Genomic DNA, 17,102 nt, shown 5'->3' with positions numbered 1-17,102 from the left:
CCACTAAGGAATCACGTAAGGCCTGCACTATCAATTCCCATGTGCGCCCTGATTCTAAAGTCTTCTCGTTATCAAGCTTGGCAGCCTGCCTCATTCGGAGCACACTCTCGCACTCAGACCACCTCAGCAAGTCATTCGTCCACCTCCTCACAGACGGTCCCTCCCTGGACTTCCAGTGCCAGGTGATCTCTCTCTGTGCCAGTATCAGCCCTAGGTCAATAAACTTACTTGTCACCTTAGTGTGTTTGGTGTGAGGGAACCAGAGCAACAGGCACGCCGCCATATCAAACTCCACCTCCCTGTCGGTCACCGCATTGAGAAGGTCCCCTACCTCCGCCCAGTAGGCCTCCAGTTTCGGACAGCCCCAGAAAAGGTGATCCATATCCGCCTCCGGCGCCAAGCACCTCGGGCACCGTGCGTCCTGCACCTGGAAGTACCGTTTGATAGGCCCTGTGTAATACAAAGAAGTGCACCTGCTGGAAGCGCGCATTCCTCGTGCCCTTCCACGTACGCTTAAGTATGTGGCCCCACACCGTGTCCGGAATGGGCCTACCTATGCTCGCCTCCCAGGTCGTTTTCAGCCCCAGGAGCGGTGCCAGCCCCTCGTGCAGCATCCTATTATGGAGGCAGGTCACCGCCTTAAACGTGCCAGCGGCCATTACTACGTACTGGCACGCCATGGTCGTGTCCGGTTCGATGAGCCCCCCCTTCCAGTGTTTCTGAATGGCCGCCACCACGGCCGCATGCAAGAGGAAGCCCCCCTCCGCCGGCAGCCCAAACTGTTCCTGTATTACCTCGAAGGGCACCAAGGTCCCGTCAACATATAGGTCCCCTACCACTTGCAGTCCCGACTCCTCCCATTCCAACAGTGGGGACCAATCGCCCCCATGCGGCAAAGCTGTCAACATGCCGATCGGTATCTCCGGTGCATACGGTCGAGTCACCTTCGCCCTCCTCAGACTCCTCTGCCAGCATAACCTGAGCGTCCGCTCCTCCATAGTGAGGCCTCGCAACTCCAGTTTCTGCTGCATAACTATATAGGCCAGCACATGGCGTTGTATCCCCAGCTCTCGGTCGCACTCCGGCCCCCTGAACACCCTAGCTACGTGCTGTGTGAGAACCTGAAGCTGCGCCGCCAAGTAATACACCTCAAAGTCGGGGACGGCCATGCCCCCCTCAATCTTAGGGCGTAGCAACGTGTTCAGCGCCACTCTACGGCGGCCATGCCCCCAGAGGAAATCAATTACCATCGTCCGCAAATCCCTAAAGATCCTCTGCGGGATCCAGATGGGCAGCGTCCGGAAATAATACAGGAGTCGTGGAAGCGCCACCATTTTCAGCAGAGCGATCCTACCAAGGGATGCCCAAAAGGACATACAGCCTCTCAGCGCCCGTACGCACCGTCCAATATTGCCCTCCAATAGGTCCGCTGCCTCGTGGTAGATACGGACTCGCAAATAAGTAAAGCAAGATGGCTCCCAGACCCACCCCCAAGTCACGTGCGGGGCAGGGTGCATCCGCTCGAAGCGGAAAGACACAGGTCTTCGCCCAGTTAACCCTGAGGCCCGACAACCGGCCAAACTCGGACAGCATTTCCATCGCCCCTTCCAAAGCCCGTTCCGTGTCCTCCATGTACAGCAACAGATCGTCCGCGTACAGCGAGATGTGGTGCAGCCGCCCACCGCTTGCGATCCCTGCATATTCGTCTCCCGACCTGGCACTCCCCGCCAAGGGTTCCATCGCCAGTGCAAACAAAAGGGGGAAAAGGGAGCACCCCTGTCGCGTTCCCCTACCGACCGGATAAGCCGCGGACACCAGACTGCCCAGGCGTACTCGCGCCGTTGCCGAGCAATACAGCACCTTCGTCCACCTGCGGAACCCCTCACCAATCCCAAACCTCGCTAGCACTTCATCCAGATAGACCAATTACAAACTATCAAAAGCCTTCTCAATGTCTACAGATAACACCGCCTGGGCGACGGGATGAGAGAGGTAGCCGAGTGGATGACGACGAGCCGCCTGAAGCTGAACACAGATAAGACGGAGGTCCTCATCCTGGGCTCCTCGCCCTCCGCCTGGGACGACTCCTGGTGGCCCCCCGCCCTGGGCACCGCACCCAGACCGACGGACCACGCACGCAACCTGGGTTTCATCTTGAACTCCTCCCTCTCCATGACCAGGCAAGTCAACGCCGTGTCCTCGTCATGCTTCAACATCCTGCGCATGCTTCGGAAGATCTTCTGGTGGATCCCCACAGAGACCAGGAAGACCGTCACCCAGGCCCTCGTCACCAGCCGACTGGACTACGGCAACGCACTCTACGCCGGAACCACCGCCAAGATCCAGAAGAGACTCCAGCTCATCCAGAACGCCTCAGCCAGACTCATCCTCGACATCCCACGACACAGCCACATCTCCGGACACCTAAGAGACCTGCACTGGCTCCCGGTCAACAAGAGAATCACCTTCCGCCTCCTTACCCACGCACACAAAGCTCTCCACGACCAAGGCCCGAGCTACCTCAACAACCGAATCAACTTCTACGCTCCCAAACGCCACCTCCGATCCGCCAGCCACGCCCTCGCCGCCGTCCCACGCATCCGCAGAGCCACTACAGGAGGAAGGTCCTTCTCCTACCTGGCCGCAAAGACCTGGAACTCCCTCCCGGCCGACCTGCGCCTGACCCAAGACCACCTCTCCTTCAGGAAGAAGCTCAAGACCTGGCTGTTCGAGCAGTAGCGGCACCCCCCCCCCCCCCCCCCCCCAAAGCGCCTCGAGACCCTACGGGTAGGTAGTGCGCTCTATAAATATCCTTGATTGATTGATTGATTCCCTGCCGGGCTTTAGCAACGGCACTATCAGTGCTTCCCTCATTGATCCGGGCAGACCCCCCAGCCTGTAAACCTCAGCATACACCACCAACAGTCTGGGCGCCAAACTATCCACGTACTTCTGATAGAACTCTATCGGTAAACCATCCACCCCGGGCGTTTTATTCCGCGCCATGTGCTTAATGGCCGTCCTGATCTCGGCCATCGTGATCGGTCCACCTAAGGTTTTCGCATCGTCATCGTCAAGGACCGGAAGCTGCCTCGTCTCCAGATATGCCGCGATTTCGTGGGCCTCTACTCCCAACTGACTCTCGTACAGTTCCGCGTAATAAGCCCGAAAGCACTCCAGCACTGCTGATTGGGAGTATACCGTTTCCCCCAGTGCATTGTTGATGCTAAGGACCGGGCAGCCTCGAAGTTCAGGATTAGCAAGCCTGGCCAGTAGCGTTCCCACCTTGTCCCTTTCGGCATGCGCTCTAATGGCGTATTGCCTGTAATCATAGCTCCGTAACCGTTCCGTTTCGGTGCCTACTACCTCCTTTGCCTCCAACAACCGGGCCTGCAAGTCCGGTCGGGTCGGCCTGCGCCGCTCCAGCTCCCTCAGTTTTTCCTCCGCACTGGTAAGCGCGTTCAGCACTGACAAACGAGCATTCGAAAACCTACCCAGGCACACACCTCTCACCACCACTTTCATCGCATCCCATTCAGCGGACCTACATGCAGCTGTACCCTCATTCTCACTGAAATACTGATCGACGCCCTGTTGGACTGCCTCACTGAACACTGAATCCTCCAGCGTGTCGGGCCGGAGCCGCCATGTTGGAATCGCAGAACGCTCTCGCTGCCATTGGACATGCACCAGCAGAGGACTGTGGTCCGAGATGGTTCTGGCCAGATACTCCGAGTGGGAGACCAGGGGGGCCAGGGACCCGCCACACAGTACCGAATCAATTCTCACATGTAGAGCGTGGAGTGCTGAGAAAAAGGAGTAGTCCCTAGCGTCCCTGTGTTGTTCCCGCCATACATCCAGTAGCCCCCACCTATCCTGCCAATCCTTCCTATGCATGGCTAGCTTACGGACCGGGGAATCAACAAGGGAAGGGTGAGATCTGTCTAAGGCCACATCCGTGATCGAATTGAAGTCCCCCCCCCAGTATCACCGGGCCCGCCAGGAAGGAGGCCAAGGACCCGGATAAACCATCGAAAAAGCGGGCCTGATCAACATTTGGTGCATATACACAGCAGAGAACCACATCCCGACCATACAACCTCCCCTCCACCGCCACATACCTGCCCTCAGGATCCACCAATTCATTCAGCACCTGAAACGGTATCCCCGCTCTCACCCAAATCAGTACCCCTCTAGCAAACGCCGAGTAAGTGGTGCCAAAAACCTGACCCCGCCATCTTTTCTGTAGTGCGGTACATTCCTTTTTCGTCAGATGAGTCTCCTGCAACATGGTAACCTGAACCCCCCCTCCGCACCAGATACGCATGTACTTTGTGGCGCTTGACCATAGTTCTCAGCCCTCGGACATTCCACGTCAGGCATTTCAAGTTAGGTAACGTCCCCATGCCAGCATAAAGCGATCCAGTTCAAATGTAGCCAGTCAATGCCCACACCATAGCAGTTGCCCCCCCCAAACAAACTTTAGAAAAAAAAACACCCCAAACCCCTCTCCCCAGGACAGAGCCCACAAACCCAGTGTCAGCCCCGATCCAAACCTTAAACCAAACACACATCGTACTAACCTGTGGTCGCCACCACAGAAGGCCTTAAGGGCCCAGGGGGGGGTGAGTTATCGCCGACCCCAGCAAGCGGAGCCCGCGCCCCGCGCTCTCCATCCCGCCATGCCAACGCGGCACCCTACCCGGCGACCCACCCAGCTCCAACAGGATACCGCCCTACCAAAAACCGTATCCAAGTCCCAATGAAGAGTCAGCCATGAAAAATCCCATCAGACGTCTGGGGGGTGACCACCGGCCCGTTCGAGCTCTCCGCCTCCGAAAGTTCCTCTCCGGTCCTGCCACCGTCATCGCCAGAGTCCGTCTCTGCCGGTTCACTCTCCGGCTGCGATCTCGTAATGGCCGCCGTCGCTGCAAGCGCCTCTCTCTTGTCTGCCGCCATTTGGGCCTCCCGTTTCTCCCGCTGATGCCTATTGCGGGAGCGGATCCTTTGTGACTGCCGGACCCGAGGCGGTTTAGGCTGATCTCGCCGACTTTTGTGATTCCTGTCCGTGCCAGCTCGGTACGATTCCAACCACAGCCATGCTTCATCCGGGGTCTGAAAAAAGTGCGTGGCCCCATCCAGGATTATCCGCAGCTTGGCCGGGAAGAGCAAGGAGTACTGGATGCCCTCCTCCCTCAGTTCTTTTTTCACTGCCAGAAACGATGCCCTATTCTTCTGGACCGCCTGAGTGTAGTCCGGGAAGATCGTGACCCTGCTGTTTTCCACCTCATATGGGCCCGAAGGCCGAGCTCTATGGATTAGGAGGTCCCGGTCCTTATAATGAAGGGGCCTCACCACCATCCGTCGGGGGGGCGGCCAAGCGCTGGTGGGCGAGCCGGCACCCTGTGAGCTCGTTCCAATGTTAAGAAGGAAGTAAGTCCCTCCGGTGCCACCACAGTCCGGAACCATTCCTCCATGTAGGGTGAGGTAATTGAAATTTTTATGGTCAAGTATGTCCCCTAACGAGTACCCCATCGTCTCCATGTACGAGTTTAAAGTGCATGTAACTTCCCTCCGCAACCGAATCTGAAGACGTAAATACATTTGCGTCCAACGTTAACATGTCCTCTATCAGATCCACCATGAATGGATTGATAATTCCGTTCCTAACTATGCCTTGCCAACGTCTTTACATGGTGCACTTTCACGTTTTCCTGGCTCTGCAGAGCTAGGCCCTGATTTCTGCCATTGAACCACTTTCTGTCTCTGTCTCCGAAAGCTGCAACGTGGAGATGCATCCCTGACCTCTGCCTTACTTCCTGCCAAGCGAAGCGGTGCCTGGCTCGGCCTGGCCTGCCTGCCAAACAGTATTTTGCCTTCAAGTTATCAGTGTAGCCAGCTCAGCCTCCTCGAAAACACATTCCTGTCTAGTGAAATAGGTAAACAGCTCCCCGGCTGCAAGGGCCAAGCTTTCCCGTCTGTCTCATGTAATTCATTGCTCCCGTTACCATGATAGGCCCATGGCCCCGCGCATTTCACTTAGACACATATGCATTCAGTATAGAATAGCCTCTGCCCGAGAGACCTTTTACTTCAGATTACACCTACCCCAAATACAAGATATCAGACATGTTATAGGAACAGGTCGATCTGACATGCCAGACTTCTGTCTCTTCTACTAGTGCTAAAAGTCAGACCCTCAGCTTTCTCCAGACACACGTCAATCACACGTCATACCAGCTGCGCGCGCACCCAGGTTACAGGTTTCAGCTGACTCTGCAGAATCTTCTATGTATCCACCCACTTATGACACTTTTCTGTGACGTTTCCAACACACACCTCCGTGCACGCCTTTGTACACGCCTTTTTGCTACGCACATTCACTTGTCATGCCTACTGTATTCATTGCTATTGCACCGTTTGTGAGAAGGTGGCCTGATATGCAGTGCTCACTATTCTAGTGGACACTATGTATCAGTCCAGCAACCCTTATTGATGATTGGTTGTAAGTCAACCTTATAGACCAGCTATCCTAGTAGCGTGGATACGAGCAGTCTAAGGCTAAAGACTCGAGAGGGCGTGTTAAGCCAGCTGTTTACCACACATATACCCCTTGAACACCAAGTGAAAGGACACCACACAAGTGTTATGAAAATAAACAAGTTATTTATTAAGATTCACAACAGCCCTGTACTCTTTATGAGGACAGGGTACTAAGCACAACACAAAACTCTTACGAAAATACTTAAGTTAGCACAGTATATACAAATGCCCGAGGGGCACGGAAAACCATATACTCAGAAAGTGGAATGCGAAATTACTAGCAGATAAGTACAGTACTAATAGCCTTTGGAATCGCTAGGACTTGACTATAGAATCGTTAGATTACTTCTAGGAGACCCAGGGGACTCGGGTGCAGAGTGTGCACTCTCACGCGTGATGCGGGACAAAGTCTATGGTAGCTAGGAATTGCAAAGTTAGTGTTCTCGGGCGAACCCGACCTGGTAGGAGGAAAACGAAAGTGGATTCTGACCCTTGGATAGTGAGGCTATGCTGGGGCACCGAAATGCCGAAGTTACCTAGCCCAGGGGCTGCAGCTGCATAGGACTCAAAAGACGTCGGGAATCCTCGTTGCCGGACCAGGAGCCTGGAAGAAAGAAGTTGCTGGCAGGCGACCAGTGAAGAAAGTTCGGTGGATCCAAGCCTGGATCGATGGAAGATGACACCTGAAAGCAGAGGGGACCAAGTTCGTGACTACTAGCCAGTAGTCAGTGGGCACCAGGAGGGCACCGGATGGTAGCCACCTCGACTAGGTGAGTGGGTGACGCTGTGCTCGCAGATCTCACGGACCAGGAGGCGTTGTCGGCGACCAGGCTGGAGGAGCGAGCTGTCCCACGAAGATTGAAGCTGTCGGCGTCGCTGGACCCAGGATTGGGCAACAAAGCCTTGGCAAAGTCAAGCCCACGCGGTGGACTCAAAATGGCGTCTGGAGTGGACCAGGAGGGTCCGGGGTGCTTCTCTGTTGCAAGGAAGCAAGGGCCAGTCTGGAGCAACCAGACCAGCAGCAGTGATGTCGTCGGGCGTCGTGAAGAAGGCCACAAGCCAGCCGGCTAGTAGCCACACAGCGCGGTGAGCACGCAAAAGCAGAAGGGCCCCACGCAGATCGTGGAGATGCTGGAGGGCTGATCTTCGGTGCTGGAGCTGCTCAGGGTTGGGGCTTCTCGGACCCCAAAGCACTCACCAGTGGAGCACACGGTGGGCTTGTTACAAAGAAGTCGTGCAGTCTTGGCGATCGTCGGTCCCTCGAGGTCTCGTCGCACTCACAGTTCTCAGCTTTGCTGTAGAGGTGAGTAGAGGTCAGAGGTGCCAGGGAAGCCGGGTCTCGTCGAGCTGGGTCGTCGGATTCGTGAAGAAGGACTTGCAGCAGACCGCAGTGTTCTTAGGATGGTGCCCGCTTGATGCAGGGTGACTACTCCTTAGCCACAAGGGAGAATCTTGAAGAAGGAAATCTTGAAGTCCTTTCGCAGAAAGTCGTGTCTTGATTCCAAAGATGAACTTATTTGAACAGGGGGCCCGCTCCCATCTTTATACGAAAAAAGGGGGCTGACCCGGTGACTAGGTCCTGCCTATGGGTGGGACTAGGAGGGGGGTGGTTACACCCCTCTGCCATGCCGGACTTTCCCCAGGCCAGGAGCTGGTGTGCCCCTGGAACTGGTTCAGACCGGCCTATGCGTAGTGAGCACCGGGGTGCCACTCAGCAGTCACCTTCCTGAAAAGCCCTGCCTACCCAGGATACACAAAACCATGTCTGGGATGGTGGTAGCACCGCCCCGGACAGGAAACCCTTTGTCCAAGCCTCCCTCGCTGGAAGGACTCCCAGCAGCAGGAGGTCAGACTCGTGTCTGTGGTGGCAGCATCCATTTTGTGGAGCTGAGGCTTTAGTTAACTTTAACCGGGGTTCACAGTTACATACATGTCGTGTCCCTCTAGAAGGGTGGAATGCTAACCCCGTCGCCAGAATTGGCGAGGGGTTAGTATTCCAATTCGTATGACACCTTACTCGACATGTTTTGATAAAGCAATACCAAAGATAGCATTTAACCGCGAGGATCCCCTCGCGGCAGGGATGCCTGGCTTTCACCTTGTGGATACCCTGCCGGGGTTATCTCACAGGGGAATACCAGGACGGGTTCCCTAAGCAAGCGCCGGGAAACCCTTTGTGGGTAGCTGTGCGCTATATAAGCTCAAATACATACATACATTATAATGCACTTAAGAGTATATGGTATGCGATATCATGGAACAGCTATTAGGACTTGGTTCCGCAAGCTGCAGACAGGCTCAGCTCATGCCAGAGCACCATCTCACACGATTCCAAGCACTCTGCCTTCAGGATTGTCAAGGTCTGCCATAGGAGTGACTGATAGGAATCTGTGTGTCCATTTTAGGGTTAGGTATAGGTATACTACACCTACAGCAAAGGGTGATTACACGACTTTGCCCCAGCTGTCGTGCAGCCAGTTGTGTCAAATTTAGGAGGCCAGCCAGGGGTGGCATAATACATGCTGCAGCCCCTGGCAGCCCTGGGTACACCTATGCCCTGAGTTACAGGGTCTGATAAGGTGGCCCAGTACCAATTGGAAATGTACCTAGGGTACATGGAATCCATTTTAAAGAGAGAGCAGTAGGCCTGGGGTCCTGATTGGCAGGGCCCCAGGTCGACTATGTCAAAAACCAGCTAAAACACAGGGCAAAAAGTTGGGGGAAACCATAGTCAGGAGGTACCTTCCTACACCGTTATACTATATATGTCATGTACTGTTATTAAATCGTTGACATCTTTTTACCATCATTGCATATACCCCCGAACCCTTGTATTGATGGAATTGATTTCCATGGCTCGAGCCATCCTGAATTAAAGCCCGTATGACTCGGACACCCCGGACTCTGCCTCTCATTTAATTGAGCTATTCTTTTCTGTCAGTAATTATACGGTAAAAATTGACCGGTAAATGATATTTACCACAAGGCCACCGCATCCTCCCCCTCAATTCGTTCCGGCAGGCCTACGACCCGCACGTTGTTCCTTCTGTTGCGGCTTTCGGCATCCTCCGCTCGTCGCTCCAACATGTCCAGCCAGGCCAGGATGTCCGTTATCTTGTGTTCCGCGGTCACCACCTCCGGTTTCAGGTCCAATAAGAGCTGGTCATGGTCCTTCACCTTATCTGCCAACTTGGCATGATCCGCTCGCAGGAGCCCCAGCCCCGTAGCGACCTGCGCAATGTCCTGCTGCAATGCCTCCTTGGTCGAGGTGATAGCATCCAGTATGGCATCCAAGCGCCGATGTAACCTCTGCTCCTGGTCCATCATCGGCGGGGGGGCCTCGCCAACCTGGGATAGTGCAGCCACATCCTCCCGGCCCTGCTCCATGGAGGTCGCTCCCCCTGCAGCCGCCATCTTAGGTTGCTCCGTCACGGGCAGAGGGCCTCGCTAAGTCCCAACAACCACTGTCCAGTGGGACGTGCGTCTCAGCAATGATCGCGACAGAGTGCCGCCACTCCAAGGATCAGAAGGACCAGCGCCATCCACCTCACTGCTGCCAGGCCCGGGGAGGAGGGGGAGGGGGAGAAGGAGTAGAGACGAGCAGTCGCCCCCAATGCCCGATCAAATGCTGGGCACCAAACTCCCCGTCTTCAGGACCTCATCTACAGCTCCCACAGCTCCGATCTCGCTGAAGCGGGCCACCCCACCAGTCGATGCCAATTCCGCTCAGTTTCGGTTTCCGAGGCCATCGGCCCGCACGCCGCCATTTTCTTCACACTCCAGGCAACACCTCGGCCGTCGTCTTACGAGGTCTCCACGGGGCCAGCGAACCCCAAAAGCGCTTTCCGCCGCTCCCCAGTGGCTCCCCAACTCTTCGTAGGCCAGTCACACCGACCAGGGGTCGCTCCGGGTGCTGATTTCAGGAGAATTAGCGGGACCCTGCGCGGAGCTGCAGGCTCACGCCGCCATCCCGATCGGCGTCCAAGCCACGCCCCTACTGATGGCTATCTTCATGGCAATGAAAGCATTCAAAGTACATCTGTGCAACAAGGTCATGTTGATCCGGACGGACAACATGACGGCCATGTACTACATTCAGAAGCAGGGAGGTACACACTCTCCACAGTTGTCTCATCTGGCTCAGAGCATTTGGAAGGGGGCCATTCAGAGGAACATCTTCCTCATGGCGGAACACCTCCCAGGCAAAGACAATCAGATGGCGGACCTGCTCAGCAGGTACAGACACCAAATGCACGAGTGGGAGATACATCCATCAGTACTCCATCCGTACTTCCAACAGTGGGGTCATCTAGAGATGGACCTGTTCGCCACAAAGGCAAATGCCAAAACTTTGCCGCCAGGTTCCCACACCCACAGTCGCAGGGCAATGCGATATGGATGAACTGGTCAGGTATATTTGCGTACGCTTTTCCCCCAGCACCTCTAATACCTCTGGTAGCACGCAAGCTGAAGCAACACTCGATGACACTCATCCTAGTACACCACGTTTCTAGAACTATCCGTGGTACCGCATCAAAGGCTGCACCTCACACCCAGGCTTTTGACGCAGAGCCATGGCGACATTCAGCACCCAGATCCGCAACAGTTCAACCTGGCGATCTGGCTCCTGAGGTCTTAGAATTTGGCTACCTCAACTTGCCTCCCGACTGTATGGATATCATAAGAGAGTCAAGGAGGCCCACCACCAGAGCATGCTATGCAGCAAAATGGAAGCGGTTTGTAATTTATTGTGCAGCCCACAACATCAACCCGCTAGACGCGTCTACTCACAACATCATTTGTTATGATACGTCTATACAAACGCAATCTGGCCTATGCTTCCATTCGTATACATTTGTCCGCAATAGCAGCTTATCTGCAAAACAGGCAGCATCTCTCGCTTTTCAGAGTGCCTGTCATTAAAGCTTGTCTGGAAGGACTCACACGAGTCATTCCTCCCCGGACCCCACCAGCTCCTGAATGGAACCTAAATGTGGTCCTCACCAGACTGATGGGTCCGCCTTTTGAGCCTCTACATTCAAGCGAGATTCAGTTCTTAACATGGAAAGTGGCTTTCCTGATAGCTATTACATCGCTGCGACGTGTTAGTGAACTCCAGGCACTAACTATCCAAGAGCCATTCATACAAATTCATTCCAACAGGGTGGTGCTTCGCACTAACCCTGGGTTTCTTCCTAAGGTGGTTTCACAGTTCCATATCGATCAGACTATAGAACTGCCTGTGTTCTTCAAAATTCCTGAGTCGGTGGCGGAGAGAATGCTCCACACATTAGACGTCAAGAGAGCCTTAATGTACTACATTGATAGGACCAAAGAATTTCGGAAAACAAAACCACTATTTGTTGCCTTTTCGCCACAACACAAAGGCAACCCCATTTCCAAAGCAGGTATAGCCAGGTGGATCGTTAAGTGCATTCAAATTTGCTATCAAAAAGCCAAGCACACTTTAACGGTCCCCCCACGGGCCCACTCCACCCGATAGTTGGGGGCCTCAATGGCTTTCCTTGGAAATATTCCTTTAGAAGACATATGTAGAGCAGCCACATGGTCTACCACTCACACATTTACGAAATACTACTGTGTAGATGCGCACTCCAAACAGCAGGCAGCTGTAGGGCAGTCTGTTCTAAAAACACTTTTTCAAACTGCTGCAGCTGGCACAGGCGGCCGCCGCTACTGGAGGGACTATGTATTCTATACACAGATATGAATTCAGCAGCCCACATGCCTCGAACCGAATATGCTACTTACCAGTATGCATCTGTTCTTGGCATGTAGGGCTGCTGACATTCATATCGCCCGTCCTCCTCCCCGGGGCCTGTAGCGGCTGAAGCACTCAGAATCACTCTTAGCATGGTCATCACTCACGATGTTACACTCCATCTTTGCCACAATGGCTAAAAACAATCTGGGGATGAAGTCGATGCCCATGCGCACTGTAGTCCAGGGGAGGAGCCACCTATCTCGTGATACTTCGAAGACTCTTCCAGGACAACAATGTGCGATCATCCGGACCCAACACTAGGCGGCGATCTATGCACAGATATGAATGTCAGCAGCCCTACATGCCAAGAACAGATGCATACTGGTAAGTAGCATATTCGGTCCTGTATGTGCTAGGATTCTAAACCCTAGAATTGAGAAAGTACAGGTCTGCTCCTGGGGATCCTGCCTACATTAAAGGACAGCTACCCTCAGATTCCCTAGTCGTGTCAAATGCTAGAAAATGAGCAAACTCACTGACATCACGTGAAGCACCACCCCTGATAAAGAATCTAAGGTAATAGATGCTTTAGGCAAAAGGATAGCTGCACAAGCTACCAATACATGGCGTATTGTCAACACACAAGCCCTCCTTGCAAGATATGACAGGGCTCACTATGATCAGTTAGAGACAGTACTATAACATCTACTTGACCAATATAAGGCGCAGGCAAACGACTTTATAGAAGAAGGCAAATTAATTTCAAATGCCTCAATCAAGTGCGCACTTGTAGCAGACTCTGCATCTAGAGCTGTAAAGACTAGTGTCCTACTTAGACGTCATGCGTGGCTACGTGTTTCAGGATTTAAGCAGGAAGTGCAAACTACCATCTTAAATCAGCCATTCAACCAACATCAATTGTTTGGACCAGAGGTAGACCCAGCACTTGAAAAAATGAAGAAAGATACAGATACAGCCACATCTAAGGGAGCTTTGCAATCCACACAAGCTAGAAGCTCTTTTCGTCGCTCCTTCTATAGAGGAGGCTCCAAACAGATTGAAACAGACAATACATCTTCCTTTAAATCCAATACACAGACATCCTCCAGTAAAGGATATTTTAGAGGAGGCTAGAGGGGCAACAATAAAGGAAGAGGTTGAGGTAACCACAATAATCAAACCTCTTCCACCACAAAACCGTGACTTCCCTCTGCTCCCCCAACAGCACTCCACACCTGTGGGGGGGGGCAGACTAACACAGTTCCTACCTGTCTGGAATTCCATCACAACAGACAAGTGGGTAAGACAAATTATCCAGTGTGGCTACTGCCTCAAACTTACAGCTACCCTCCACACATACCACCCAGGCAGCGTCCAATGTCTGCAGAACATCTTATACTGCTCAAACAAGAAGTCCTATCACTTCTTCAAAAGAACGCAATAGAAATAGTTCCTTTACAACATCAAGGAACAGGGGTTTATTCGCTGTATTTTCTAATATCCAAAAAAGAAGGGACACTGAGACCAATTCTCGACCTCAGGCCCCTCAATCAATATATACACTCAGATAATTTTCATATGATCACGTTACAACAAGTGCTCCCATTGCTGCAACAAGACTTCCTTACAACACTAGATCTAAAGGACGCCTACTTCCACATTCCCATACATCCTTCTCACAGGAAGTATCTGAGGTTTGTACTGGCAGGACAGCATTATCAATTCAAAGTCCTTCCATTCGGGGTAACAACTGCACTAATAGTGTTCACAAAGTCCCTAGCAGTAGTAGCAGCACATCTCAGAAGACAACAGATACATGTCATCCCATATCTAGACGATTGGTTCGTAAAAGCCAAGTCGTTCAAACAGTGCGTCCAACACACACCTCAAGCAATTCAAGCATTGCATGACTTAGGGTTCACAATCAACTACACCAAGTCGCACCTACAGCACTCTCATGTACATCAATATTTAGGGGCTACAATAAACACGTCTACAGCTCTAGCGTATCCCAGTCCAGCAAGGATACAGAGCATTCAAGCCTTAGTCACAAAGTTTCAACATCAACACTCTCTCCCAGCCAGAGTGTTCATGAGACTAATAGGCATGATGGCATCTTGCATCTTTATTGTACATCGCTCTTTGCAGTGGTGGAATTTCAAAAACTTGACAAAAGGGCGCCCGTTCCTCGAACCTGTTCCACAAATAATACTTACAGCAGATGCATCTCTCACAGGATGGGGAGCCCATCTCCTACATCATACAACTCAAGGGCAATGGACCATTCAACAAAGATCGTTCCATATGTAATGTAATGTAATGTAAATGTAATGTAATGTAATGTAAAAATTACTTATAAAGCGCGGCATTCACCGGACGGTTTCTTGGCGCTGTTCACTTTATTCGGTAAGAGGCAGAAGGCAGGGAGAGAAGAATTTATGAGTAAATGCTATGGAAGAGGTGGGTTTTTAGGAGAGACCTGAAATGAAGGTGAGAGGAAGAGAGTCTCAGTTCCAGCGGCAGGGAGTTCCAGAATGAGGGTGCCAAAAAGGAGAATCTGAGACCTCTGTGCTTTTTGCGCCTGAAACGGGGTGTCTGAAGGAGCGCAAGATGAGAGGAACGGAGGTTCCTGGAGGGGGTATAAGGGTGCAAGAGGGAGGAAATAAAGGAGGGACCGGTGCCGACCAGAGATTTATGAGTCAGGCAGCCAAGTTTGAACTTGCAGCGCTCCGAAACGATGACGGTCCGCAAGAAAGGAACAAACCCAGTTAAGGGGCCGTCCGGCTGATGCCTGCCTCTTTGACACAGTCGACTAGGATGGTGTGATCGACCGTGTCAAAGGCCGCTGACAGATCTAAGAGCACCAGGGCTTGACTGATGTTGGAGTCAGCGCCTCTACGAAGTTCCTCCATAACAGAGAGGATAACCCGCCTCTGTCGAATGGGCAGGTCTAAACCCAGCTTGCTGGGAGTCTAGGAAATTGGAGTCCTCGATGAAGGAGCTGAGGACGCTGGTCACATGCGTCTCAAGTACCTTGCTCAGGTAAGGCAGAAGGGAAATGGGGCGGAAGTTGCCCAAGACTGTGGGGTCGGCGTTGGTTTTTTTTAATATGGGGACCACTTCAGCGTTCTTGAACTGGCTGGGGACCATGCCGAGCAGGAGAGAGTTGTTCAGGAGGGCCATTGGAGGGCCAGGGCAGGTCGAAAAAGCGATCCGGAGAATTGCCGGAGGGCAGCAGTCTGTGGGGGAACCAGATGAGATTTTGTTGAGCAGGGGGAGGAAGTCTTCTTCGGGTATAGGAGGGAGCTGGGTCAGGGAACGAGAGTTGAGAAAGGGAACGGCCTCTGGGAGGGACATTGCTGGGGCCCCGGAGGAGATACTGTTTTTGATTTTACTGATTTTGTCTATGAAAAAATGGTTAAGGGAATCGCAGAGTGCCTGAGAGGGGAGGGGTTTGATGATCACTCTATCCGGGTGTGAGAGTTCCTCCACAATAGCAAAGATGTCTTTAGATTTTTGCGCGGAGTTGATCATTTTTGTGGAGAAGTAGACAGTTTTTGCAGCAGAGATTGCATGTTTTTATTCTCCGGATAATTTTAGAAAGAGGGCTTTTTCTAAGGGGTCGTAGTTTTGGCGCCAGCGGCGCTCGGCTTGGCGAAGTCCCAGTTTTAGGGTTTTGAGGCTGTCGGAAAACCAGCGATGTGCGTCGTGAGGACGTTTAGTTCGGATTGACTTCAGGGGGGCGACTTTGTCGCTGGCAGATTTCAGCCAATCGACGAGAGCGGCTATCAACCACCTAGAGCTGCTAGCAATATTCTTAGCCCTCAAAACATTCCAAGTCCAAGTACAAAACAAAGCTTTCTTAATCCGGACGGACAACATGACCGCCATGTACTATATACAAAAACAGTGTGGGGGCGGGGGTACACTCTCTACAGCTGTCCCAGCTTGCACAGAACATTTGGAGATGGGCCATTCCACAAAACATATATCTGTTAGCAGAACACCTTCCAGGAGTTCACAATCCGATAGCAGATCTGTTAATTCGACAGACACAACAAATTCACAAATGGGAACTATATCTGCAAGTTCTTCTACCATTCTTTCACAAGTGGGGCAATCCAGACATAGATCTGTTCACCACACACGAAAATGCAAAATGCCCAACCTTCGCCTCCAGGTTTCCACACCCGCTGTTCAAAGGCAATGCGATATGGATGAACTGGTCAGGCAGATTTGCGTACGCTTTTCCGCCACTACCACTAATACCGCTAATAGTGCGCAAGCTACGACAACAGGCGCTCAAACTGATTTTAGTAACTCCCTCATGGGCACGCCAACCGTGGTATACAACACTGCTAGAACTATCCCTAGTTTCACACCAAAAACTACGTCTGACACTAACGCAGAACCATGGAGACATCAGACCCAAGCCAACTGAATCTGGCGATCTGGCTCCTGAGGTCTTAGAGTTTGGTTATCTTAACCTACCACCTGACTGTATGAATATCATCAAAGAAACCAGAAGACCTACTACTAGAGCTTGCTATGCTGCTAAATGGACAAGACGTGCCATTTACTGCAACAATAACCAAATCGATCCTCTAGATGCTTCCATCCAAAATATAATTTGCTACCTTCTACATTTATAAAGATGTAACTTGGCATATTCATCTATACGCCTACATCTGGCAGCAATTGCAGCATATTTACAAAATCGACAACATCTGTCTTTATTTAGACTGGCTGCTATTAAAGCATTTATGGGAGGATTAAAAAGAATCATTCCTCCTAGGTTACCACCCTCTCCAGGGTGGAACCTAAACATTGTTCT

At 52.3% G+C, this 17,102-nt stretch overlaps 1 protein-coding gene across 2 annotated transcripts in view; it reads left to right on the top strand.

The window, feature by feature from the left end:
• The window catches only part of NDUFS1 (NADH:ubiquinone oxidoreductase core subunit S1), a 657,173-nt gene that overhangs the window by 273,585 nt on the left and 366,486 nt on the right, over positions 1 to 17,102 (top strand). The window lies entirely within an intron of this gene.

This window comes from Lissotriton vulgaris, chromosome 2_1 (assembly GCF_964263255.1).
Source record: "Lissotriton vulgaris chromosome 2_1, aLisVul1.2, whole genome shotgun sequence".
In the NCBI taxonomy this organism is placed as follows: Eukaryota; Metazoa; Chordata; class Amphibia; order Caudata; family Salamandridae; genus Lissotriton; species Lissotriton vulgaris.
This window is presented reverse-complemented; position numbering and strand designations above follow the sequence as displayed.